The sequence below is a fragment of the Balaenoptera physalus genome, assembly GCF_965194825.1.
Source record: "Balaenoptera physalus genome assembly, chromosome: 1".
In the NCBI taxonomy this organism is placed as follows: domain Eukaryota; kingdom Metazoa; phylum Chordata; class Mammalia; order Artiodactyla; family Balaenopteridae; genus Balaenoptera; species Balaenoptera physalus.
In genome coordinates, this window is record NC_138882.1 from 35,311,846 (window position 1) to 35,334,488 (window position 22,643).

Genomic DNA, 22,643 nt, shown 5'->3' on the forward strand with positions numbered 1-22,643 from the left:
TTCCCCGGGTGAGAGAGGGTCACGTGAGAGGGGAGGCGATAAACCGGTGGCGTCCCTTCCGTTTTAAGGCACGCGTTTTAGAAAGTAACGAGTGTTTTGAAACCGTCTTTGATTTAAAAAAAAATTTTTAAATCAAACTGACGTAATAAGCGAGGAAATCGCGAGAATTGTCTCTACCAGACAGTAGGCGCTCAGTTTATTCTTACCAGAGTGTTTGCTTAATGAATAAATCGTCCAAATCCTGTGTTAATTTGATTTAGAAATAAACTACTTTTTTCTTGCAATGTTGAAGGATTTGTGCATTTATTTTTATTTGAAGACGTGAAATGGGTTTGAGGGGAGTTTCTTATTTCTTAAAACAAATTTTCGTTTTGGAAAAACAATTCATGCTCATTAAAAAGTTGACGAGGATTGAGACGTGAAAAGGAAAAAGATCACTTGCCTACCCACTTCATTATTGATATTAGCCTGTATCTTCCCATTTGAATGTCTTTCCTTTTTTCCCCCGATTATAAAGTAATGCATATGAGTTTTTTAAAGGTAATAATAGAGAAATGTAAAGGTAGAAAGTTTAAATCTGCGTTAACCTCATTCCTGAGAAATAATCTCTCATTAATTTAGCATGTATTCTTTCTAACTTTTTTGTATGCAAATATACTTAAATATATTGCACTGATACAGCAGGAGCCCAAGATCCCCCCTGGGTTATAGGCTCAACAGAACTTGCTTAGGTGGCAACATTTTACTGAACTTGGATAAAGGATACATTTCTGCTACTAAGAAAGGATACACTTGATGGTAAAGCTGATGGGATTCCAGGCACCTTTTATTTCCTCTTGGGCTTGTTTCTCCAGCTACCAGCTTAGTGAGAGAGTCCCAGCCAATCCAGGACTGGATATGAATCAGGTTAGACGGGTGAGTCTCTTCACACTTGAGCTGTTATCTCCTTTCAAAGTGAGAAGCCACAGCATTAGAATCCTAGCACCAATCCCTGCATTACATGACAATACTCTGATTGCCATGTCAACCAGCCCTACAAGCAGGTTCTTGGTAACCAGTTTCTGTCTGTGCCACACACCTAGGGTTTTTCAGTTTAACAGAAGGCTTTCCAAACAGCTGAAATGTTTTCGAGCCTAGGACTTTCAAGCCCCATCCAAGACCTAAGACGTAACCAAACTAGTTTCGGCCTCTCCCAGGAGTGAAATTTTAAACCAGTCAGCCTGGTCAGCACTAGTGAGGCAATCTGCCTGATAAGATTCCCCCCTACCTTCCTCTAAGAAAAAGTAAATTTCCCCCAAATAATCCACTTTTAACTTCCTTGTCCCACCCACTTTCTGCCTGTAAAAACCTTCCATTTTATACAACTCCCTCCTTCTATTTGTTAGATGGGATGGATGCTGCCTGGTTCATGAAACGTTGAATAAAGCCAATTTCATCTTTAAATTTACTCGGTTCAAGATTTGTTCTTTAACAATAGTTATATTTCATCAAATCTAAGGTATCATTGATTATAACGTGCATCTTATTTTATAGGCCTCTAAGAGAAAAAACTGCCAGTTAAACTCTGACAGGCCATTGATCAGAGATATTAAAATTTGATAGGATGTTCATCTCAGAATGAATGAAATACAGTAATTTCAGGATAAGAACAGGCTAAAACTATGCATATTGTTTTGCAACTTGCTTTTTTTCTTCCACTTTACCGTTTATCTTGAATATCTTTTAATGGTCATCAGTGCTTAGAGGCCTACCATATTCTTTTTAACAGCTCTCATACCATGGTAAGGCTGTTTTGCAGTAAATTTCACCAGTTCCTTTTTGATGGAAATAATCCAGTTTCCGTCTCCATTAGTCTCTCCCAAGGGGGAAAAGAAAAATAATGGAATAATAGGGACACTGAAGAGTGCAGAAGTTAAAAGCCTCTGGCTATTAAAAAGAGGGAGAACTAGTTAGGAAATCCTCTGAAGTCCAGGTGAGAACCCACATGGGGATCCCCCCACCTCACCCCATATATACAAACAGAATTCTCAGGGGTGGATGTGGGCTTGCCCCTTGTTTGTTAAAAGGGGATAAATTATCTAGACCAAGGGCACAATGCCAGATTTTCCCTACTCACACTCCACCTTGATTCTAAATGAATTTCAAACAATCTTTAGACCTCTTCAGTAAATAATGGACAAAACATTTTACGATGTGCAATGTGAGAGCAAAGGTTTTGTAGAGCCTTCTAGAAATATAATGCAAAATTATTGAGAAAACATTGATTCAAAAGTGAATATTTATTTAGACTAGGAAAGGAAATCACAATAAATTACACATAAAAAAAAATCTTGTACTATATATATTACAAACTCAAAAAAGTCATACTTTTTTTACCAATAAACTCTATAATCCTCTATAAGACTTTTCTATATATTTAGCTGCATAGTTTTTGATTGCCTCTTCATATGACAATCTTGTAATATTTCTATAAAGAGAATAAAAAATACATCAGTCTTCCCTCTGGAATTTTTAATAAAAAATAGTTTTATCAATGATCGTTTAGAAAAGTCTCTTATTTCACAGCTTATTGGCAAAATTGGTGAAAATTATAGATTTGTTGTCAAATTTAGGGAAACTTCCATCAAGTTTCTTACATATGTAAGCACTAAGACTTCGTAGAATTAATATTGAATTATTTAATATATTCTTGACCAGGAGAGAGCAATCATTTTTGCTAGATATATTAGTTATCTATTGCTACATAATAAATTATCCCTAAATTTACTAGCTTAAAACAATGAACATTTATCACCTCACAGTTTCTATGGGGCAGGAATTCAGGAGCAGTTTAGCTGGGTGGTTCTCGCTCAGGTTCTCTCATGAGATGGCAATCAAGTTGTTGGCCATCTCTACAAGTCATCTGAAGGCTTGACTGGGGCTAGAGGATCCATTTCCAAGCTCTCTCATATAGACCTCAGTTTCTTACCATGTGGACCTCTCCACGGGGCTGCTCAGGATTTTTCCAAACATTAGTTTCTGGTTACATAAATTTCAAACCTTGTCTCTCCTCCACAATGTACATGCCACTTATATCAAGATATGACCTCTGGCCCTACAACTTTGGGTCATAATGCCAGATGAGTCTACATAGCAGGTAATAGGGGTATTGTTGAAAGCCATTTCTACACCTAGATGTCTGGCAATAACTTAACTCTAAGTGAAAGTAACTGTACACATAAATAAAACCCAAAATATTTGTATCCCAACTCAACTTCCTCTTAGCAGGATCCCAAAAATGTCGAACAAGGGGAAGGTATTGGAGAGAGAGTCTGAGTGAAAAGAAACAAGGATCTTAGTCATTGCTATGAAAATATCTTACTTATGGAATGTTATAATAACCACATGAGCATATTGCTAAGGCCTTGCCCAGAGCCTTGAAGGGGGCTTGTGCAAGTAAGGGGCCTGAAGGTTAAACTTCTTAAGCTTTATGCTAAATCCTCCTCTCTTGGTATAGTATGTTGACTGTGGAGCCATATGATCTGGATTCAAATCCTGGCCTGTCCCTCCTCTGAAGCTCTAGCCAACTCTGTGGGCTCCAAGTTGGCAGTAGCCCTCTTTTTGTACTTCCCACATTAGAGAACAGAATGGGAGGGGAACTACAACATGAGTAGCTAGTCCCTTCTCTGACCCAGTGTCCATCACCACTATCCATCAACCTTCCTCTTTTTCTTCCTGCCTTTGGGTCTCAAATGTCTGACATGAGTAAGGAAATAGGAACCAACAGAGTCTCCTAGCAAGGAGCCTTGCACAGGAGTCACAAATACCTTTTAACTGCAATGGATAAATTTAAAACTTCTTGCTCTAGCTGCAAGACCAGAGCTGGTGTCACTGAAATCAACCTTCCTAGGACTGCCTTCCCCTCTTCACTCCCAGTGCTTTTCTTATTTCCTTATATAGAATTTTTTCCTTGGTATTTAATTTTGGAGTGGGGTAACTGTAGTTCTGTTGGGTGATGGGTTAGTTAAGAAAAAGCAGATTAGGTTCTCATTCCCATTTATCTTATACTAAGTATTCTTCTATGTTTAGGTTGCTGTGCTAGGCATTGTGAGGAATCCCAAATAGGCATAATATGTGGAATTGCCCATGTGGAACTTTTCCAGAAGACATGATAAACGTAAAGATAAATAACTGCCATGTATTGTACATCAAGTGTCCAGCTACAGTTTAGACCTGGGATTACAGACTCAAATGCTTACGAGAGCCAGGCACGTGTGTATATGAGAATGATGAGCCAGGTGTAAGAATAAAACTCGAGGGACTTCCCTGGTGGTCCAGTGGTTAACAATCCACCTTCCAATGCAAGGCACGTGGGTTCGATCCCTGGTCAGGGACCTAAGATCCCACACGCTGTGGGGCAACTAAGCCCACGTGCTACAACTACTGAGCTCGTGAACTCTGGAGCCTGTGCGCCACAACTAGAGAGGAGCCTGTGCGCCACAACTAGAGAGAAGCCTATGCGCCACAACTAGAGAAGCACGTGTGCTGCAACGAAGAGCCCGTGCACTGTAATGAAAAGATCCCGCATGCAGCAATGAAGATCCTGCATGCCACAAATTAAGACCTGACGCAGCCAAGTAAGTAAATAAATAAATAAATATTTTTAAAATTATTTTTTAAAAAAAGAATAAAACTTGAGAATGCATGCTCTAGCTAAAGGTCCCACTGTTACATTCAACTCCAGCCCAGACTTGCCAGGAGGGAATGCCTGATTTTTCAATGGAAGCCAGAAATTCAGATTTTTATGTGAAAATTTATGATTAAGCTGATTCAAATGAAACAAACAAAAAAATCACTTCATGGCCTGGCCTGCAACCCTACTTTAGTTCTAGAAAGGAAGAGGTGGTCATTGAAAAGTGCAGTGTTCCAGGAAATACTTCCTGGAGGGAGTGAGACCTAAGCTGACCTTAAAGCAGTACAGAGTGAGAGGTAAGTGAAGACTATGTTAGGGAGATCCCTGAGGAGCTAGGAGAGAAGTTCAGCTGGGTAAGAATCTACAGATTATAGGAAGAGAGAACATTGTAAAAGTAGGTTGGAGAAAGATTTTGGAGGCCCTTGAATGTTGGAAAGGCATTTGAAAAATATTCCTTGGACATTAGGAATTCCTTTGAAGACTTTGGAACAGGGACAGAAAGGTAGAGGATGTGATATTTGCAAACTTGTGTTTCATAAAGGCTAAACTAGTGGTGATGTTCAGCAGGAGTGATGACAGTAAAGAGTCAATGGGAGAATCGAGGAGTGGTCCCTTATTGATCCTACCCATGATCCCCTCTTGTCTCTTGTATTATTTTTTTTTAAGGTAAGACATAGCTTTTATTGTCATTGTTTTATTTTCAAATATTTATTTATTTATTTATTTAGGCTGTGCCGGGTCTTAGTGGACTCCTTAGCTGCAGCATGCAGAATCTTAGTTGCAGCACGTGTGCGGGATCTAGTTCCCCCACCGGGGATCAAACTCAGACCCCCTGCATTGGGAGCATGGAGTCCTACCCACTGGACCATCAGGGAAGTCCCCATTGTCATTGTTTTCTAAAAAATGGCACTACACTGTACATACCATTCTGAGACTTGTTCTTCTCACTTAAAACTATCTGGAGTTCTTTCTAAGCTGGCACGTGTGTGTCACCTCAACCCTGGTTCAGCTGCAAAGAGCTCTGCATGAAGAGTTTTGAATCTCCCACTTGCAGAGTAGGGTACATCCAGAGACATGCAGCAGCTTCTCTACTGACAGCTCCACTAAGAGTGATCTTGACCCATTTGAGTCTTTGCTTTTAGGGTATGAGGGGGACACTATGAGCACTTAAGAGGGTTCTTGTATTTAAAAAAAAATTTTTTTTTAATTGAAGTATAGTTGATTTACAATGTTGTGTTACTTTCTGGTATACAGCAAAGTGATTCAGTTATACATATATATACATATTCTTTTTCATATTCTTTTCCATTACGGTTTATTATAGCATATTGAATATAGTTCCCTGTGCTATACACTAGGACCTTGTTTATTTTTATACATAGTAGTGTGTATCTTCTAATCCCAAACTCCTAATTTATCCCTCCCCCTGCCTTTCCCCTTTGGTAGCCATAAGTTTGTTTTCTATGTCTGTGAGTCTGTTTTGGTTTCATAAGTAAGTTGATTTGTGTCATATTTTAGATTCCACATATAAGTGATATCATACGGTATTTGTTTTTCTCTTTCTGACTTACTTCACTCAGTATGATAATCTCTAGTTCCATCCATGTTGTTGCAAATGGCATTATTTCATTCTTTTTTATGGTTGGGTAGTATTCCATTGTGTATATGTACACTACATCTTTTTTATCCATCCGTCAATGAACATTTGGGTTGCTTCCATGTTTTGGCTATTGTAAATAGTGCTGCTATGACCATTGGGGTCCATGTATCTTTTCAAATTATAGTTTTCCCCAGATATATGCCCAGGAGTGGGATTGCTGGATGATATGGCAACTCTATATTTAGTTTTTTAAGGAACCTCCATACTATTTTCCATAGTGGCTGCAACGTAATTCCCACCAACAGTGTAGAAGAATTCCCTTTTCTCCACACCCTCTCCAGCATTTGTTTTTGTGGACTTTTTAATGATGGCCATTCTGACCAGTGTGAGGTGGTACTCACTGCAGTTTTGATTTGCATTTCTCCAATAATTAGAGACGTTGAGCATCTTCCAATATGCCTGTTGTTCATCTGTATGTCTTCTTTGGAGAAATGTCTGTTTAGGTCTTCTGCCCATTTTTCGATTGAGTTGTTTGTTTTTTTGTTATTGAGTTTTATGAGCTGTTTGTATATTTGGGAAATAAAGCCCTTGTTGGTTGCACCATTTGCAAGTATTTTCTCCCAGTCCATAGGTTGTCTTTTCATTTTGTTTATGGTTTCCCTTGCTGTGCAAAAGCTTGTAAGTTTGATTAGGTACCATTTGTTTATTTTTGCTTTTATTTATGTTGCCTTGGGAGATTGGCCTATGAAAACTTTGGTGTGATTTATGTCAGAGAATGTTTTGCCTATGTTCTCTTCTAGGAGTTTTATGGTAGCATGTCTTATATTTAAATATTTAAGCCATTTGGGTTTATTTTTGTGTATGGTATGAGGGTGTGTTCTTACTTCATTGATTTGCATGCGGCTGTCCAACTCTCCCAACACCACTTGCTGAAGAGACTGTCTTTTCTCTATTGTATATTCTTGCCTCCTTTGTTAAAAATTAATTGAATGTGAGTATGTGGGTTTCTTTCTGGGCTCTCTATTCTGTTCCATTGATCCAGTGTCTGTTTTTGTGCCTTCATGCTGTTTTGATGACTTTTGATGACTTCTTTGTTTGAAGTCTGGGAGGGGTATGCCTCCAGCTTCTTTCTTCTTCTTCAGGATTGCTATGGCAATTCTGGGTCTTTTATGGTTTCATATAAATTTTAGGATTATTTGTTTTAGTTCTGTGAAAAATGTCATGGGTAATTTGATAGGGATCACATTCAATCTGTAGATTGCTTTGGGCAGTATGGCCATTCTAACAACATGAATTCTCACAATCCAAGTTATCTCTTGTATTTTAACTTGTCCCTCTCTAAGTTGTTCCCCAAAGGCTAGTAACATACATGACTCCCCATTCCATTTGTTAAAAAGGCTGGGGTGGGGGTGTAGGCGAACATTATGCTCAATTCCTTGTTTCCCTCTGGCACATCTACTTTCTCATTTTATCTTCATTGCCTAATTCCTTGGCTCTTTCTTCACCTCTCATACACTCTTCCATATATTTCATTTGGATTTATATCTGTGTGGCTTCTCTGAAATTACTGTAGTAGGGTCATTAGTTTTAAATTGAATGGATCCTTTTCTGTGCTTATTTTTCTTATTAATCAGCATTTATTGATAGTTTATTATGTGCCAGACATTGTGCTAATAGCTTTATATACATTATCCAATTTAATCCTGACAATAACTCTATTAGATAAGTAATATTATTAATCTCTTTTTGCAAATGCTTATAAAGTTCTGGTGATGTGTCCAAGGTGTCATTGTCGGTAAGTGGCAAAACTAGGATTTACACCCAGGTCTGTCCAACTCCAAATCATTATGCAATCATTTGGCCTCACTCACCATTTTCTTTCTTTAAACTCCTCCTCCCATGGTTTAAAGGACAAAATTCTATCTCGGTCTCCTTCCAAATTCTCTGGCTGCCTGTTCTCTAGTTCCTTTGTAGGTTTCCCCTTCTCTATCATCTCTCACTTAGTTGTGATTCAGTCCTCAGCCCTCATCTTTTCTCACTCTGCATTCTCTCCGTGGGTTATTTCATCCATTTTCTTGGTTTCGACTATGAATTAATTATATGTGGTGACTCTCAGATCTGTATCTCTGACCCAGATCTCTCTCCAACTGGCTTTAGGAATCTTTGTTCGGATGTTTCAGAGGCACTTTAAATTCCAAACAAAAACTGAAATCATCATCTTGTCCCCAACATCTATACTTCCTCCTGAAGCCTTTGTCTTAGTGGATGGTGCCACTCACCACCCACCCAGTTACTGAGGTCAGAAATCTGGGAATGGGGACTTCCCTGGTGGTCCAGTGGCTAAGGCTCTGCGCTCCCAATGCAGGGGGGCCGGCTTCAATCCCTGGTCAGGGAACAAGATCCCACATGCCTCAAGTAAGTGTTCACATGCCGCAACTAAAAAAAAAAGATCCCGCATGCGGCAACGAAGATCCCACGTGCCACAACTAAGACCCAGTGCAGCCAGATAAATAAATATTCAAAAAAAAAGAAAAAAAAAGAAATCTGGGAATCAATGAGGACTTCTCTCTTTTCTCACCTTCCATATCCAAATACTTAGGAAATCCTATTGACTTTACCTCCTAAATATCTCTTGAATATTCCTTTTTCTTTTCCATTCCCATTTCTTCTGCTTAGTTTAGGCCTTTATCACTTGTTGCTCACTTTCCAGATTGCTGCCCCAGCCTCCTCTCTGCTTTTGCTGCCTGTCCATCTAGCCCTCTCTTTAGTCTCCCTTCCAAACAGAATTTTTCCCTACCACAGAATTTCTCTTTCTAAAATGCAAGTATAATGTAAACAACACACACACACACACACACACACACACACACACACACACACACACTTACTTATGCACAGAAAAGTTTCTGGAAGAATCTATTAATGGTGGTTAATTGAAGAGAGAGGAGCTGGATGTCTGAGGTGGAATGGAGACTTTTATTATATTTTTTTGTACTGATTCAAATATTATTTTACTATATATGTGTTACTTTTATTATATAAAAACTAGTTTTTAAAAAATGACTTCCCTATACTTTGACCCAGAAATTCTACATCTAAAAGTTTATCCTATCCTTGTACATACACGTGAGCAAAAGTGAACATATGTACATGGATATGATATAACCTAAATGCCTATAAATAATATAATGGCTAAGTACAAAAATAGTACAGACATACAATGAATTTCTATGCTGTCATGAAGAAGAATGATGTGCTTTGTACTATGTACCTCTGTGTATTAATGTGCATGAACATGCAAAAGAGCATATTCTATGATATACCACTTGTATATCACAGAACATCTCTGAAAGATTTTTTTAATAGACTTAAACAGTAGTTACTTCTAGGGAGGGACAAGGAGACAGGGGAAATCTCCTATGTAGCATGGGAGGAAGCTTACTTTCACTGGCTTATAGTGTTTGAATTTTATACCATGTTTATGTATTACTCTACGCAAAATTTTTTAAATGCATATAATTTTAATAGGTAATATAATCCATTTCATGAAAAGAGGCACAATTCACTTGGATTGTCCTATACTGACTGGAAGCTATCTTGCTTCTCCAAGCTTCTTTATCACTCATTCTTTGCAGATACACAGTTTTATGCAAAATGAAGGAAGGTTATACTAGTAATGGTTTTAGTTTTGTATTCCCTGATAGGCTGGCTAAATATGGTTTTCTACATTGGTATACATGGTGTTACTGAAGATATACTGGTCACTCCTCTTACCCTCTCTTCCATGTTCACAAACACGTGATCTCTCTGTATTGTACTGATAAGCTCTTCAAAACACATAATATGCCCCTTAATTTGGACTTATTTATGAATCAGAACAATTCCAAACCTGTATGTTAAAATTAAACATTACTCCCCTATTGAAAATCCCTCCAATCCTGTTCATTGCCTTTAGGATAAATTCTAAGCTTCTATTAATATCTATTATTATTAAAAATCTTACTCCTGCCTACCTATTCATCCCGAAAACTTGCTAGTCCACTCTCCTCCAGTTCTTTGCTTTGTCTTGTTGAATAACCTGCAGTAACCTGAATGTGTCCTACTTCTCAAGCCCCCGTACTTTTACACATGTAGTTTATTCTGCCCCCAAATTCCTTTTTTCCACCCTCAGTCAACCTACTGACTGGTTACCTCTGAGTTCCAGCAGCCTGTGCTTTGTCACATGGTTTAGGAATTGGCTTATTGCTAATTTGTTTCTTCCCACACACTGTAAACTCATTGAGAACAGCAACATCTTGCTCATCTTCATAGCCCCAGTGCCTCAAGGCATTCAATATGTGTTTGAATGAATTTGGGGGAGTAAATGCTAAGATTGCATACATAGGGGAATAGGGTTTAATGGCCAGGGAGAGGAATTTGGATAATTACAAATAAGGAACCACTGTTGCTTGTGCAAGGGAATGACATGACAAAATGGACTGGGAGAGAGAGAGGCTGGAGGGGGAGAGATTAGATAGTCAGATGTTGGGAGCAATTTGGGTATAAAGAGATGAGGACTACGATTAGAGCTGTGGCCCTGGGATGGGTAGGGAAAGCCTAAGAGGAAACTGGTTTGGGGAGAAGGAGAGTTTATAGGCAGAAACAGGCAATAATAGTAATAGCTACCATTTGTTGAACATCTGTACCATGTACATGCTAAGTGTTTTACAGGCCTGGGTGGACCTTGAGCTTTTGCTGAGAGTTTAACAATGCCCCTCCCCCAGTGCATCTATTTGCTTTTGGGGTTTGATTGCTGTGGTTGGTGGATTCTGGTGGAATCCCTTGTATCTTTCTGCAGCCATGAATTTATTTAGAAACTAATCCATCCCACGAAACAGAGGGAACAGGAACTCTGACCCCACTGAGATTTAAGGTTACAAAACCATGACTGATGGGGCTTCCCTTGTGGTGCAGTGGTTTAGAACCTGCCTGCCAATGCAGGTGACACAGGTTCGATCCCTGGTTCGGGAAGATCCCACGTGCCGCGGAGAAACTATGCCCATGCACCACAACTACTGAGCCCATGTGCTGCAGCTACTGAAGCCCGCATGCCTAGAGCCTGTGCTCCACAACAAGTGAAGCCACTGCAATGAGAAGCCCGCGCACTGCAACGAAGAGTAGCCGCCGCTCGCCACAACTAGAGAAAGCCCGCGTGCAGCAACGAAGACCCAAGGCAGCCAAAAAATAAATAAATAAAATTAAAATAAATAAATAAATAAACTTAAACAAACAAACTAACAAAAACAGCATGACTGATTAATGGGGAAGGCCCAGGCAAAGTAAGTTTTCAGGAAAGGACAATCAGATTCCTAACAGGAAAATCCCTACAGGGTAAAATGGACTTGGGCCAGTGACCTAAATTCAATTCAAAGGTCTAAAGGGGAGTCCCTTTGACAGTGTACTGAGTGGTGGTGACTCCGGAGGAGTGTATGAATGTGAATTGAATGAGCTTACCACTTTCAGAGCCAGGCAGTTTTGCCTTGGGTTTAGTTGAAATGGAGTATGTTCCCTCCCATTTCACTAAAGTTGTGCTGTCTGTGGAAACCTAGAGAGGTCTAAACTAAGGCCTTTAGGAGTCAGTAGACTAGGGTTTTATTCCTTCAGGATTTCTGGGGTTTAAGCCAAGAAACTGATAGCAGTGCCGTTGATGGATTTCTAGCTCTACTGAGTGGTGGATCTGTGGTTCCATTATTAGCAGTGGCAGCAGGTGCCTGGCTGCCCACGCTGGGGCAGAGGCCAGAGGGCATGAATGACTTGGTCAGAGTGGTGTCTATGAGGGGTGGTTAGGGACCAGAAATTGGGCCCAGCTCAAAGTGTATTTTAGTCTCCTTTTCACCAATGGGCTGCAGTAACAAGCAGTAACCAGGCCTATTTATGGACATATAGGCGTCATGGGCATTCTCAAAAGCAGGAGCAGAAAGTAACCCCTGGAAAAGGCTGTAGCTTCTTATTTGTCAAACAGGTAGAGACTCAGCAATACCTGGAGTGTTGTTAGGAGTACAATTCTCAGACCTACTGAATCAGAAAAACTGTATTTTAACAAGCCCTCCAGGTGATTCAAATAAATATTAAAGTTTGAGAATCACTGATAGAACATCACTGCAAAAGTAAAATCATTTAGACTGAGAAAGACAAACACTGTGTTAACTGAAAAAAAAATTGCACAACCTAAAAGTTGAGAATTATGTTTTATTTGGCAGACCTACTGAGGACTTAAACCTGGAATACAGCCTCTCAGATAGCTCTGAGGGACTGTTCCAAGGAGGAAAGAGAGGAGCCAGTATATATAGGAGTTTTTGCTGGAAAAAAAAACCCCATGTATTCAAACATCAAAAGATTACTGACATCTCAAGCAATGATTTTAGTACCTTTCTATGTATAGGAAGATGCAAGAGTCTGGGCTCATTGAAATTATTCTTTTGATATGCATTTTAACTATCTAGGGCCAGTATCCTGTTTTTCTCCATCCTGAATTCCCCTCAGGTTGCACCATCAGGGGCTGCTGCAGTAGCCGATGGCTTTATGGCTGCAACATCCTTTGTTTACTGAAATGGCAGGCGACATTCTTTGTCCACGGTGTGTGATATCACTTATATGTGGAATCAAAAAAATAAAAGAAACTAGTGATTATAACAAAAAAGAAACAGACTCACAGATGTTGAGAACAAACTAGTGGGGAGAGGGAAAGGGGGAGGAGCAAGATAGGGGAAGGGGACTAAGAGGTACAAACTACTATATATAAAATAAATAAGCTACAAGGATAAATAGTACAACACAGGGAATATAGCCAATACTTTATAATAACTATAAATGGAATATAACATTTAAAAATTGTGAATCACTATGTTGTACACCTGAAACTTATATAATATTGTACATCAACTATACCTCAATTAAAAAAAAGTAAAATCATTTGAACTCAGGCTAATGACATCTTAGATATAGACTTTCTATAATCTATAATCCTCAGAACAACCCATTTTACTGACAGAGAAACTGAAGTCACTATGAGCTCTATGTTGGCAAATCCAAAGAACATCTCCATGCCCCTTCTCACTTAACCTCTCAGCATCGTTGGCCATGGATGACCATTCCTTCTTGGGAACACTCTCTTCACATGGCTTCTATGACAACGTACTCTCATAGTCTTCCTCCTATAGCATCAGGCAATCAGTCTCTTTGCCTGGCTCTTTTCTCCAACTTTCAAATGATGGAGCTCCAAAACTGGGACTTGCATCTCCATCTTTCCTCTATCCTGATTCTCTCCCTAGGGGACCACTTCCCCTTCCATGGTTTTAAATACTGTCTACGGGCTTGTGCCTCCCTAAACTCCAAACTTTCATCTAATTACCTACTTCACATCTCTACTCGGCTCTCTAAAATATATCAAACAAACATAATATATTCAAAGCAGAGCTCTTAATTCCCCACTCCAAAACTTGTTTCTCCTCAGTCTTCCCCACCACAGCAAATGACATACCATCTGCTCATCATCTATTTGCTTAGGCCCCAAACCCAGGAGTCATCCCTGATATCCTCTAAGACTAGTATAACTGTTGAGAATATAGACTCTGCCAAAGGCAAAGGTTTCCTGAAGAACTTTACATCGAAGGTGGAGCCTTTTCCCACAATTAAGAGATCAAGGATTTTTGGTAAAAAGAATGGTAAAAAATTTGCCCCAAGTGTTGGCTGTCAACTTGCATATTAGCTCAAGCAGATTTTTCAACTGTGAGGTAGCCCAGGGCCATCCAAGGCCCCACAAATTGGCATCCAGATAAGTCTTTGCCTATGAAACAAGATAATATTTGTGAAAGTGCCTACTACAGTGCTTCAGGAAGTGTGATGGTGAAGAGGGCTTGGGACTGCTCAGACATACCCCAAGACTGCAGGACAGATCTACCAGCAGTTGGTTTTCTAAGCCCTCAGACCCATCCATGTATTGCCAAAGTGTCATGTGAGACAGTGAGCATCAGATGACTTATTCAGTGTTGATGGGGTCTGTTGATTGAATTTGATGGACTGACTGACACATGAAGAGTCTTCTCTTCCCCCATCATCCAGACCTGAACACAGGCTAACTGTGCAAAGAGTAACTGTGCAAAGGCATAAAACAGTCTCTCTTCCTTACATGGGCTTCTGGGAGTCGATTAAGGGTTAATTAATTAATTATTTTTGTTTGTTTGTTTTAAGAACTGCTTGGTATCCCTGGGCACACAGACAATACAACCTAATAGGGCTTAAGATATATAAAAAAGAACCAAACAAAAAATTTTAATTCTCTAATTAATTAAGAGGCTAAGCCTGTTGAGAATAGCATTAAAAAAAATCAACACTGGCCCAAACCCTAGTGAGGTGGCCAGCTGAATGTGTTTATGCTGACCTTTGGCTAACAGAGTGGCTGTAACTAACTGAAGATGAACTATAGCTTGTCAGCTCAGTGGTTCTCAACCTTTTTATGTAACATCCCAACCATCACATTTCAATGAATATTATCAAACCTGCTTTAATCCTGGGAGAAACTATATCTGACAGAAGATACAAGAGACTGCAGAATGAACTCTGTATCAGGCTGAATAAGCCAGAACATTTTTTTTTTAATCAAATAACTCAAACATAAAAAATAATAAAGGTGAAGCTTCTGGTTCTTTCCAAGATGGAATAAGACCACTACATCCTCCGTCTCCTATGGATTCAGCTAATAACTCTGGACACAACATGAAAAGCAACTACATGAGGATCTGGAAAGTAAACAAAAGAAGATAAATTGTCAAGAGAAGTCAAAACTTAGAGAAATGAGGCATACAGATGTGAATTTTTTGTTTTTTAAAAAATTTCCTCCTTTTTCTCATAGCTTTGACCGGAGGGCAGGTACCAGTTATAAAACTGTGTGGTGGTGGCAGAAGAGGCTAAACTTGTAGTAGAAACCCCATCTTTCTAAAAAGAAGAAACAGGAAAAGAGGATTGAAGAGAGTATGTGTATGTGATCCTCATTTTTTTCCTCTCTTACCTTTTCTTTGAAATGGGGCCCTAGTTGTGGAAATGGGGCCCAAAGCTGTACTTTGATGGTAATGTAGGCAATTAAAATTCCAGTTAAAATCCTATCTGGTCAGAGGAACTGGAAAAGGTGGCCCTGAGGGCCTGAGAGTGTGAGAGGACTCATGAGGAGGACAGAACTGGAGAAGGGATCACTTAATTCTGTGTATGAACCTATACATGTCATGGGCTGATGTTGAACTGTGCTTGCATGGGACAGACTGAAATCAGTACAGCAAAGGCTTTGAGAACTGAACTGAGATTGAAACTACTGCCCACAGAAGGTGAAGCAGAACTAGCAGTCTGACCCTAACTAGGTTGACTGTCTGCTATAATGAAAAAAAATCAACATTCTTAAGAGGAGTTTAACTGGACCCAGACCTTATACAGCATAATATTAAAAATGTCTAGCATATAATCTAAAATTACTTTACATAAAAAGAAAAGGTAAGTGTGACCAGTTCTCAAGGGACAATTAACAAATGTCAACCACAAGATGACCCAGATGTTGGAATTATCACACAGACTTTAAAGCAGCTATGGTAACCATGCTTCGTGAGCTAAAGGTAAACATACCTGAAGTGAATAGAAAAATAGAAGTTCTTGGAAGAGAAATAAAAACTGTAAAAAAGAACCAAACAGAAAATTTTTTAAACTGAAAAAATATAGCACATGAAATTTAAAAATTCATTTGATGGGCTAACAGCAGAATGGAGATTATAAAAGAGAGAATCAAGGAACCTGAAAGTAGATCAATAGAATGTATTCAATCTGGAGAACAAAGAGAAAAACAGTTGGGATGAAAAATGAACAGTATCTCAGGTTTCTGTGGAATAAAAAAAATTAAAAAAATTGTAACATTTATGACATTGGAGTTCCAAAGAAGAGGAAAGACAGATTGATGCAGAAATATGTTAGAAGAAATAATAGGTTAAAACTTCCCAAATTTAATGAAAGATATAAATTTGCAGATTCAAGAAGCTCGGTGAACCCCAAACAGGAAAAACTAAAACAACAACAACAACAAAAAAAAACAAAACCCCAAAACCCCTAACCGCACACATGAAGACACATCATAATTAAACTGCTAAAAACAAAATATAAAGAAAATTCTTCAAAGCAGCTAGAGAAAAATGAAATATAGCGGACACAGAGATGAACAACTATTTGAATTACAGCAGATATCTCATCAGAAATGTTACTGAGTCCAACCTTGTACTGCTTGTTGCACAACAGGCCAGTAAATCAAGAGATGATGTGTTGGGGCAAAGAATAACAATTTAATTCAGTAAGCCAGCAGACAAAGAATATGGTGGACTAGTGTCCCAAAGAACCATCTTACCTGAGTTAGAATTCAGGCTTCTTTTATACTAAAAGGGGAGGGAGTGAAGTTGGTTGCTGCAAACTTCTTGGTGCTGGAACCCTTGTTCTTGCAGCTGTCCACGTAGGTCTGGTCAAAATGTTCCTATAAACCTCCAACAAGACAAATGTTATTCTCTGTTCTGCAACTTTTTAAAGGAAAAGTGTTACACCTTTAAAGGTCAGAGCCTTGAGAATGGACTATCCTGTATATTTCAGACTATAGGCAACATTCTTTTGCAAAAGGTGCAAAGCCAGCATGACTAAGCACAGGCAACAGAGCACAAAGGTTAGAGCATATTGAATAGATACAATATGGAGTCAGGTTTGTTCATCTCTGTTACAGAAACTGTGGAGGCTAGAAAACAGTGGAACAAAATCTTTAAAGTACTAAAATATCTGTCAACCCAGAGTCCTACATTCAACAAAAATATTCTTCAGTAATGAAGGCTAAATAAAGACATTTTTGGGAATTCCCTGATGGTCCAGTGGTTAGGACTTGGTGGTTTCACTGCCATGGCCCAGGTTCAACCCCTGATCAGGGAACTAAGATCCTGCAAGCTGTGCGGCACAGCCAAAAAAAAAAAAAAAAAAGACATTTTCAAATGAAAGAAAACTAAGAAAATTTGTCATCAACGGACTTATTCTAAAAGAACAGGAAGAAAGGAAGTTCTTGAAGCTTAAGGGAAACAATGCTAGAGGGAAACTTGGAAATTTAAGAAGAAAGAAAGACCAACAGGAGTGGTTAATAGCTAGGTAAATATAAAAGTCTATTTTTTGTCTCTCATGTTTCTTTAATATATATGACTGAGTGAAAGCAAAAACTATATCATTGTCTGTTGGAGTTTTCAAATGTTCCTATAATACATATGACAGCTGTAGTATAAAGGAGAAAGGGTAAAGAGGCCTATATGGTTAAAAGCTTCTACATATTATTTGAGGTAGTAAAATATTTACTCTGAGTAACTGTGAAAAGTTAGATATATATACTGAATTTCCTAGAGCAACCCCTAGAATAAAAATCCAAAACAATATAGCCAAAAGGCTAACAGATAAAGTAAAATAATAAAAAATATTCAAATAATCAAAAAGAAAGCAGAGCAGTGGGGGACAAAAACAGAAAAAGAAATAGAAAGGAAAAGCAGAAAACAAATAATAAAATGGTAACCCTAAATCCAATCATATTAATAATTATATTACATGTAAATTGTCTAAATATACCAATTAAAAGGCAGAGATTGTCAGACTGTATTTTAAAAAGACCACATCACGGTTGCACAACATTGTAAATTGTAAATTGTACTAAATATCACTGAATTGTTCACTTTAAAAGTGTTAATTTTATATTATTATATTTCATTTCAATAAGTGATTTCTTAAAATTACCACAACATAGGCTACATACAAATACAGTTGACTTTTGAACAATGAGGAGGTTGATCCTTATATAACTTAGAGTTGGCCCTGAGTATCCATGGATTCAACCAACCACAGACCATGTATTTACTATTGAAAATTATCTGCATATAAGTGGACTCATGCAGTTCAAACACACATTGTTCAAGGGTCAACTGTAACCCACTTTAAATATAAAGACACAGATAGGTTGAAAGTAAAAGTACAGAAAGGGATATAATCTGCAAACACTAATCGAAAAGAAAGCTGGTAGGAGAAAAGGAATGGCTCTCCCTTACAGATAAATGCCAGTTAATAATTGTAGAGGGAATGAAGGAAATAGAAAATTATCATTATGAGATGACTGTATTAATTGTCACTGACAAGATTCACCAATAGATGCTAAAATTAATGGGAGAAAAATTGAGGAGAAATTAGGTATGAGAATAGTTTCAGTGTATCTTCCCCCAGATATTTATTTATTACAAAGCCAAAAACAGTCAATTTTCAGTGGAGAAATCTTGCAGACACCACCTAAATCAAGTGATCAAGTTAGACATCACCAGTAATAAGACATATTGACATCATGTACCTGCAGATATAATGTACTGAGAAGGGCACATCATGCTGAAAGATGTAAAACCTCAATCTAATGATGAGAAAACATCAAACACAAATCAAGGAATATTTTGCAAAATAACTGACAGGTACTGTTCATTTAAAGTGTCAAAATCATGAAAGACAAGGCAAGAATGATGAACTTCCACAGACTGGAGAAGCCTAAGAAGATATACAATTAAATGTTCTGTGGGATCCTGGAATGGATCCTGGAACAGAAAAAGGACATTGGCCAAAAGCTCATAAAAGTCAAATAAAGTGTACAGCTTAGTCAGTAATATTGTACCAAGGTTAACTTCTCAGTTTTTATCGCATATCACAGTTATGCAAGATGTTAATATTAGGGAATGTTGGATGAAGGATATGTGGGAAATCTCTGTATTATTTTTGGAATTTTCCTGTAAGTCTAAAATTACTTCAAAATAAAAAGGGTTAAACATTTTTTAAGTGAAAGAAAGGAAAGAAAGAACGAAGGAAGGGTAGAAGGAAGGAAGGAAGGAAGGGGGGTAGGTAGTGGCTATATTAATGTCAGATAAAGTAGACTTCAGAACAAGGAATATTACCAGCAATAAAGAGGGACATTAAATAATGACAAGAGTCAATTCACTAAGAAGACATAACAGGGGCTTCCCTGGTGGCGCGGTGGTTAAGAATCCGCCTGCCAATGCAGGAGACATGGGTTCGAGCCCTGCTCCGGGAAGATCCCACATGCCGCGGAGCAACTAAGCCTGTGCACCACAACTACTGAGCCTGCACTCTAGAACCCTCGAGCCACAACTACTAAGCACACGCACCACAACTACTGAAGCCCTCACACCTAGAGCCTGTGCTCTGCAACAAGAGAAGCCACTGCAATGAGAAGCCTGCGCACCACAACGAAGAGTAGCCCCCACTCGCTGCAACTAGAGAAAGCCTGTGCGCAGTAATGAAGACCCACAGCAGCCAAAAATAAATAAATAAAAATAAATTAAAAAAAAAAGAAGACATAACAATCCTAAACATGCATGCAACTAACAATAGAGCTTCAAAATACATGAAGACAAAATGGGTAGAACTGAAAGGATAGAGAGAGAAATCCACAATTACATTTGAAGATTTCAACACTCTTCTCTGAGTAGTTGATAGAACCAGTAGAAGGAAAATCAATAAGGATATGTATGACCTGAACAACACTATCAACCAATTTGACATAACTGGCATTTTCAGAGCGCTCCACTCAGCAGCAGATGAATACGTATTTTTTGTGTGAGAGATTCTGCAAAATTAGAACACACTTAGAGACTTATGTCTTGATCTGAGATTATCAAGAACACATACCTCTTATAGGGAATCAGGGTTAGCCAGCACACCTGTGACAAACCCAAGCTTTTTGTCAGAGATTCTAAGCATCTAAGTGTAAGCTACTCAGGGATTTTTTAATAAATTTAGCCAACTGGAGACCTCCCCTGATGTGTCTGCCTGGTATCTCCCAGGGCATTGGTGGCTCTACGTGGTTGCTTTCTGCTTTGATGTTTGCTGTGACTTCCAGGAAAGGAAGCACCTCCACTAAATTAATACCCTATCTGGTACATAATCTAAATCAGTTTATCAAGAAACCAGCAAATGTGCCAGGCCTAGCAGCCATCTTCCTACTCTCAGTTTTTCTTTTAAAACCCAGATGTGTGTGTATGCCTATGTGTGCACATATCATTTTACTTTTCTGAATCTTATAACAGAGTTTCAGATGCTATCAGCTTCATCTATCATCAGATATGTTAATCTGTTATGTAGTTGTGGTAGACAAAATAATGTCCCTCCCAAAGATGGTCATGTCTCAATCCTTGGCATTTGTGAATATGTTACCCCACGTGGTAAAAAGGACTATGTGATGTGACTAAGTTAATAATTTTCAGATGGGGAAATTATCCTGGATTATCTGAGTGGGCCCAATGTAATCACAAGGGTCCTTATAAGAGGGAGACAAGAGACAAGAGAGGTGAGAATCAGAAAAGGAGGTGTAGGGAATTTCCCAGTGGTCCAGTGGTTAGGCACTTTCACTGCCTGGGCCTGGATTCAATGTCTGGTCGGGGAACTAAGATCCCGCAAGCTGCGTGGCACCGCCAAAAAAAAGGAGATACAACAACAGAAATAGGGTTGGAGTGTGTGCTCTGAAGATGAAGGAAAAAGGCCATGAGCCATGGAATGCAGTCAGTCTCTAGAAGCTGAAAAAGGCAAGGAGCCTCCTGAAGGAATATAGTTCTGCTGATACCTTGATTTTAGTCCTGTGAGACTCATTTCAGACATCTGACTTCCAGAACTGTAAGATAATAAATTTATGTTGTTTTAAGCCACTAAGTTTATGGCCTCAGAAAACTAATACAGTAGTCAAATTTATCAATCTTTCTCTTTATAGCTTTCTAAGTTTGGGTTCATGTTTAGAAAGACCTTTGCCACTCTGAGATTATAAACCTTTTCCCCATGTCTCATTTGAAACTTACATGGTTTTAGATTTTATTACTTTAATAGATTGACTAGTTAAAGGAACCAGCCAGAGGTCTGTATCTTGTACTGATATAATAGAAAAAGGAAACATAGATGGAAGAGTCTTTATCTGTTTGACCTTTGGACTGGGCCTGTCTTTCTCTATAGGAATCTACTAGCATAGGTAGGGATGGTCATTTATTGTCTGTCCAGCTGACACTGAAGCCTGCAAAACCTAGGCTTGGGGCATAGAGTGCTGGGGAGAGTGAAGGACTGAGGGAGCCAGAGCTCTCTTTGTGAGAAAGGATGTGTTTCTTGAGGTAAAGAGGTAAAGGATGTAAAGGATGTGTTTCTTGAGGTAAAGGAGGTAAAGGATGTGTTTCTTGAGGTAAAGGAGGTAAAGGATGTGTTTCTTGGGGTAAAGAGACTCAGTACTTTGTTTGGGCGTGGCAAGTTATGCTCAGAGACTGAGATTGTTCTTGTTAAATATTTTATTTAACACAGGTTCACTGTGGGAATTACAATGATTTCACAAGCCAATAGCATACAGGAGAGTGTCTCTTAATAAGCCAGTAAAGAAACAACATACTGGGCTTCCCTGGTGGCGCAGTGGTTGAGAGTCTGCCTGCCAATGCAGGGGACACGGGTTCAAGCCCTGGTCTGGGAAGATCCCACATGCCACAGAGCAACTAGGCCCGTGAGCCACAACTACTGAGCCTGTGCGTCTGGAGCCTGTGCGTCTGGAGCCTGTGCTCCGCAACAAGAGAGGCCGCGATAGTGAGAGGCCCGCGCACCACGATGAAGAGTGGCCCCCGCTTGCCGCAACTAGAGAAAGCCCTCACACAGAAACAAAAACCCAACACAGCCAAAAATAAATTAATTAATTAATTAAAAAAAAAAAAGAAAGAATGAACATACTCCAAACCAATGATAGATTGCTCCAGGCAAGGGGAGATGAAAAAAATAAAGTCCAAATTTAGTTGAGGGAATACCTTTACTATGAGTTTTGATTTCTTGGAAGAGTTGACATCCGACGCCAGCGCAAAAATAAAAGTCCCTGGTTGCTAAAGCACGTTGCTAGGGAACGATGGTGGTTGTGTTGGCAGGCTGGCTGGTCTCCCAGCAGTTGGTCACCACTGCCAATAAAGAAGTTGCCTTTACCAAAGCAGGGGCCAATGCCCCAAGGTCTTTGGAGAACTAGGTTAATAAAGAGTAGCTCTGCCCAGACAAAAATCTCAGTACTCATAGTCTAAATGTTCCCTGGCCATAGTTCCTTCTCCACATGTTCTATGGAAAAGCCCCCTTCCCGATCCTTCAGCCATTAAGCTACTGACTGCTTATCAACAACAGATGAGATGATGACATCCTGACACAGCTTACTTCATTCTCATATCAAAACAACTTTACTTCTAAAAACAACATTTTTTGTCTTAGTCATAAACAAGTAGATTAAAACAACTTCACTTA

The 22,643-nt window shown here is 39.0% G+C and overlaps 1 long non-coding RNA gene across 1 annotated transcript; it reads left to right on the forward strand.

The window, feature by feature from the left end:
• The first annotated feature begins 4,495 nt into the window (after positions 1-4,495).
• Positions 4,496-22,173, forward strand: LOC309646484. The gene is made up of 2 exons (XR_014255399.1): positions 4,496-21,504; positions 21,574-22,173. It is a non-coding gene; the product is annotated as an uncharacterized lncRNA (long non-coding RNA).
• Positions 22,174-22,643: the final 470 nt, after the last annotated feature.